Genomic DNA, 6,031 nt, shown 5'->3' with positions numbered 1-6,031 from the left:
GCTCTTAAACGCAAATAAAACTAAATGCATGCTATTCAACAGATCATTGCCCGCACCTGCCCACCCATCCAGCATCACTACTCTGGACGGCTCTGACTTAGAATACGTGGATAACTACAAATACCTAGGTGTCTGGCTAGACTGTAAACTCTCCTTCCAGACTCACATTAAGCATCTCCAATCAAAAATGTAATCTAGAATCGGCTTCCTATTTAGCAACAAAGCTTCCTTCACTCCTGCTGCCAAACATACCCTCGTAAAACTGACCATCCTACCGATCCATGACTTTGGCGATGTCATCTATAAAATAGCCTCCAACACTCTACTCAGCAAACTGGATGTAGTCTATCACAGTGCCATCCATTTTGCCACCAAAGCCCCATACACTACTCACCACTGCGACCTATACGCTCTCGTTGGCTGGCCCTCGCAACATACTCGTCGCCAAACCCACTGGCTACAGGTTATCTACAAGTCTCTGCTAGGTAAAGCCCCACCCTATCTCAGCTCCCTGGTCACCATAGCAGCACCCACTCGTAGCACGCACTCCAGCAGGTATATCTCACTGGTCACCCCCAAAGCCAATTCCTCCTTTGGTCGCCTTTCCTTCCAGTTCTCTGCTGCCACTGACTGGAACAAACTGCAAAAATCACAGAAGCTGGAGATTCCCATCTCCCTCACTAGCTTCAAGAACCAGCTGTCAGAGCAGCTCACAGATCACTGCTCCTGTTCATAGCCCATCTGTATACAGCCCATCTATCTACCTCATCCCCATACTGTATTTGTTTATTTTTCTCCTTTTGCACCACAGTATCTCTACTTGCACATCCATATTTTGCACATCTACCATTCCAGTGTTTAATTGCCATATTGTAATTACTTTGCCACCATGGCCTATTTATTGCCTTAGCTCCCTTATTTGACCTAATTTGCACTCACTGTATATAGACTTTTTTTTCTACTGTATTATTGACTGTATGTTTTGTTCATTCCAGGTGTAACTCTGTGTTGTTGTATGTGTCGAACTGCTATGCTTTATCTTGGCCAGGTCGCAGTTGCAAATGAGAACTTGTTCTCAACTAGCTTACCTGGTTAAATAAAGGTGAAACAAAAAATTAAATTAAAAAACTGCCCTCCAAAATTCATATTTATTATATCAGGCCCGTGAGAGTTGCAGGGTCATGTCTATCAGAGCAGAGAGGGAGAGAGATCATAGAAAGTGAATCTCATTCTAGTTATGTGAGCGATAGCTCACACAGCCACGGCCACGTGTTGACCAGCCTAACCCAAATCAACTCTTAGAATGTTAGGCCCAGGCTGAAAATCAACTTTTTCACATAGTTGTTTTGTGTGGGCAGGAGAATGAACGAATAGGCAACTTGAATGAACTTTGATCGCTTTTGTAAAAATTTGTACCATTGCAAAAAGTAAAAATAATTTTTCATGCCACCAGAAGTATCGGATCCGTTCTTTTGCCGAACATCTCCCCCCTGCCAGAATCCCCCCTTCACGTTCTTCATTGCCGCGCCGGCCCGCACCCGGTGAGATGTCGCCCGTACCTAAATCCGCTACTGAATTTTGTATTAGTCTATAAATACATCTCTTTGCCAAAATTCGTCATCCCTCCCATTGTCTCATTCGACTAGTATTTTTGAAAGTGTAAGGATAATAATTCAGCCATAGTTGTTCTGAAATGTTTATTGCTTGCCAACATTTTTCTCCCTCCTCTATGTTTAATATAACACACATACATGAATTATTAATTTCAGTTGCCTATCCTGACGTGAAGTTTGTTCTATAGAAAATATTTGACTGATGTGTACCACAGAAAGTATTTGACTCTAGCCACAAAATTAAGGAAATTAGAAGGGGGGAGAATTCTGGCAGGGGGGAGATTTTCGGCACAAAACCGGCCAAATAGGTTCTAGAATAAAAGTCCAAAATGGAAAGGTGCAGGATCATGTTCCGGATTGATGTGTCTCAAATGAAGCACTGCTAATCTACATTGGATTTGCTTACCAAGAATACAGTGAATGTTCCTGAGCGGCCGAGTTTGTTTTTTTCCTACTTGAAAATCTGTGGCAAGACCTGAAAATGATTGTCTAGCAATGATCAACAACCAATTTGACAGAGCTTGAAGATCTTTAAAATGGGCAAGTGTTGCACAATTCAGGTGTGGAAAGCACTTAGAAACGTACTCGGAAAGACACACAGCTGTAATCACTGCCGAAGGTGCTTCTACAAACTATTGACTCAGAGGTGTGGAATACTTATGTAAATATGATATTTCTGTATTTCACTTTAAATACATTTGCAAACATTTCTAAATACATGTTTTCACTTTTGTCATTATAGGTTATTGTGTGTAGATGGATGAGGGAAAAAAACATTTAATCCATATTGAATTCAGGCTGTAACACAACCAAATGTGGAATAAGTCAAGGGGTCTGAATACTTTCTGAAGGCACTGTATGAATGTCCAGAGCTGAGCCACTCTTGATGTATGAATTGAATGACTCATCGCAGAGGTGCGAGAGAGTGATCAGTTTGGTTAAAGTAAGGATTAATGGTAAGGATTCAGGTGTGTCCGTGTGTCTCCGTGTGTGGGTGGATGTATGTATGTATGTATGTATGTATTGTGACAGACCAGGGGGTTTGGTCAAGATGTTTACATAGATCAGACACGGACAGAGTATGATTAGCTCGGTTTCAAGGCTGTTTATTAAATAATAAATCAAAAAAGAAAAGAACAGGTCTCCCTCATGAGACTCTCTCCGGGATACCGTCTCCTGGGCTCCGAGTCATCCTGTCGGGCACACAAACTCAACTTCCTCGGGTAACCGTATCCAACTTCCTCTAGTCCTCTCCATGTGTGCTGCCCTTCTGGCAGCTTTATGGGCCTCGCACAGCTGGTGAGCAATCCGCCCTTGATTACTCACCAGCTCCCAATCAGCCCCAATTAGTCCTGTCCGGAGAGCCCGTCGAGACCTGGCACGTCCAGCAGATGGAGCCCCCGCCTCGTGATGTATACTCCATCTGTTACCAGGCCTCCGAGTCTCCCCTGGTGGCTGACCTGCTGTACGCCACAGTATGTATGTATGTATGTATGTATGTATGTATGTATGTCATGTATGTATGTATGTGTGTGTGTGTGTGAGAGAGAGTGTGTGTGTCTGTATCTGTGCACATTAACAGGGTTGGGGAGTAACCTGTTTACAAAAAAAATAACTTTAATCAGTTATGTTTCCAGCTAAAATATTGTAATAAGATTACAGATACTTTTGAAAAACTAGATGATTACTTGTTGGATTACTTTTTAAATAAAAAGACATTCTGACACCTTTCTGTTTTCTCAGTGATATTCTAATCAGCATTGAACAACTTTTCTACTTTCAGATTGTTCCAGCTGAGCGAGTCCGACAAGTCAGAGACCACTATGATGACACATGTCTTCTAACGCTTCTGAAATGGAAAGTATTCCCAAAATAACTACGTAATCAGATTACATTACTGAGTTTGAGTAATCCAAATCCTACGTTACTGATTTTGGACGGTAACTAGTAACTGTAACGTTATACTTTGGAAATGTCGGCATTAATGTGTGTGTGTGCATGGACGTTGTGTGTGTGTGTGCATACACGTTAATGTGTGTGTGCGCATGCACGTTAATGTGTGTGTGTGCGCATGCACGTTAATGTGTGTGTGTGTGTGTGTGCGCATGCACGTTAATGTGTGTGTGTGTGTGTGCGCGCATGCACGTTAATGTGTGTGTGTGTGTGCGCATGCACGTTAATGTGTGTGTGTGTGCGCGCATGCACGTTAATGTGTGTGTGTGTATGTGTGTGCGCATGCATGTTGTGTGTGTGTGTGTGCGCATGCACGTTGTGTGTGTGTGTGTGTGTGTGTGTGTGTGTGCATGCACGTTAATGTGTGTGTGTGTGCGCATGCACGTTAATGTGTGTGTGTGTGCGCATGCACGTTAATGCGCATGCACGTGTGTGTGTGTGCGCATGCACGTTAATGTGTGTGTGTGTGTGCGCATGCACGTTAATGTGTGTGTGTTGTGTGCGCATGCACGTTAATGTGTGTGTGTGCATGTGTGTGTGTGTGTGTGTGCGCATGCACGTTAATGTGTGTGTGTGTGCGCATGCACGTTAATGTGTGTGTGTGTGTGTGTGTGCGCATGCACGTTAATGTGTGTGTGTGCGCATGCACGTGTGTGTGCGCATGCACGTCAATGTGTGTGTGTGTGTGCATGCACGTTAATGTGTGTGTGTGTGCGCATGCACGTTAATGTGTGTGTGTGTGTGTGCGCATGCACGTTAATGTGTGTGTGTTTGTGTGCGCATGCACGTTAATGTGTGTGTGTGTGTGCGCATGCACGTTAATGTGTGTGTGTGTGCGCATGCACGTTAATGTGTGTGTGTGTGTGCGCATGCACGTTAATGTGTGTGTGTGCGCATGCACGTTAATGTGTGTGTGTGTGTGTGTGTGTGTGTGCGCATGCACGCACGTGTGTGTGTGTGCACATGTTTGTGTGCGCATGCATGTTAATGTGTGTGTGTGTGTGTGTGTGTGTGTGTGCGCATGCACGTTAATGTGTGTGTGTGTGTGTGTGCACGTGTGTGTGTGTGTGTGTGCGCATGCACGTTGTGTGTGTGTGTGTGCGCATGCACGTTAATGTGTGTGTGTGTGTGTGTGTGCATGCACGTTAATGTGTGTGTGTGTGTGTGTGCGTTACCCGGCCCCATCATAAGGTGTTAGACTTTCCCAGGGACAGATGATCTCCTTCACCTGCCCTCCCCCTCTCAATGCCCCCCTCTCTCCACCTCATCCTCGGAGTCAACGGGGGTAGATACAACACTCTGGAGGGATGTCCACCTTGATCTGGAAAAAACTGAAGGAAAGTGGAGAGGAAAGAGGGATGAGGGACTGAAGGGATGAGGATCTATAAAGGTGTGTGGGAGCTTACTCTTCTGTGACTCACTTGGCAATGCGCCTTGGCGGGGCTTGGCTGGGCTGCTCCATGTTGATAGGCTGAACGCGGCTGCAGGATATTTTGGCATAATGCTGGGGAATACTGTGGAGGGAGTACAACCCCCTCTCAACAGACGGCCCAATGAGAGAGCCATACGTGAACGAGAAGAGACAGCAGTCCCCCGGCTCTCAATGTCGGCCTCTCCCCCCTCCACCCCACCTCCCCCCCTTCCCTCCCACCTACGTTCTAAGGCGGGGGTGCTATCTATGGTTACGCTGATGGGTGAAGAGCAGGCGGGGGTGTTTGGAAGACAGAGAGGGAAAGGGGGTGAGGTGGAGGAAGAAGGGGGGCCAGAGTAGACTGCCAGGTGGGGTATGGGTGCCGTGAAGTGACACAGATGTAGGGGTTAAAGGTCAGAGTTCAGACATAGGGTCAAGGGGGAAAGATCACTGAGAGGTCATACTAATACACCACACACATGGATGGAGTGGTAAAAATGATGGGTAAACACTGAACACTGGTATAAATGAAGGCAGCATGGACTGGTCTGGCCCTCGGACAGAAAATACTGTGAGTTATCTGTGAGTTCTGTTATGGCATTATGGACTAATTGACAGAGATGGGCACAGTGACTGGATGACACAGTGAAGATGAGATGACAGACAGACATGTGCTGGATATAGACTCTTTATTGGATGGATGGTGCAGAAATGTAAGTTACAATAATGACATACAACATACAGTATGTGTCATTCCACAAATAGGGCACCTTTAGGGTAGTGTAATTGTTTCCCCATCTCAAGAGGTCAAATTAAGAAAAATGACTATAAAAGTGAAAATTGACAAGGTTGACTGTGACAGGTTTGTCGATTTCATCTTAAATCATCCATAGCTCCCCTTGTGACATTGTGTAACTGAAAGTAATCAGAAGTTTGTTGTGGTGAGGAGCAATTAAATACAAGCTTAAAGGTCCTATGCAGCCATTTTTAACTCATTATGAAATCACTCTTATTATGGTGGTGATTTGACAAAATTACAATCATGGTCTTGAAT

The 6,031-nt window shown here is 44.9% G+C and overlaps 1 pseudogene; it reads right to left on the bottom strand.

The window, feature by feature from the left end:
• Positions 1 to 4,721: 4,721 nt before the first annotated feature.
• LOC112224322 lies at positions 4,722 to 5,384 on the bottom strand (annotated as a pseudogene).
• Between the last annotated feature and the right edge of the window lie 647 nt (positions 5,385 to 6,031).

The sequence above is a fragment of the Oncorhynchus tshawytscha genome, linkage group LG25 (genome assembly GCF_018296145.1).
Source record: "Oncorhynchus tshawytscha isolate Ot180627B linkage group LG25, Otsh_v2.0, whole genome shotgun sequence".
In the NCBI taxonomy this organism is placed as follows: Eukaryota; Metazoa; Chordata; class Actinopteri; order Salmoniformes; family Salmonidae; genus Oncorhynchus; species Oncorhynchus tshawytscha.
Note: the sequence above shows the minus strand (reverse complement) of the source record. Positions and strands in the feature narration are given on the sequence as shown.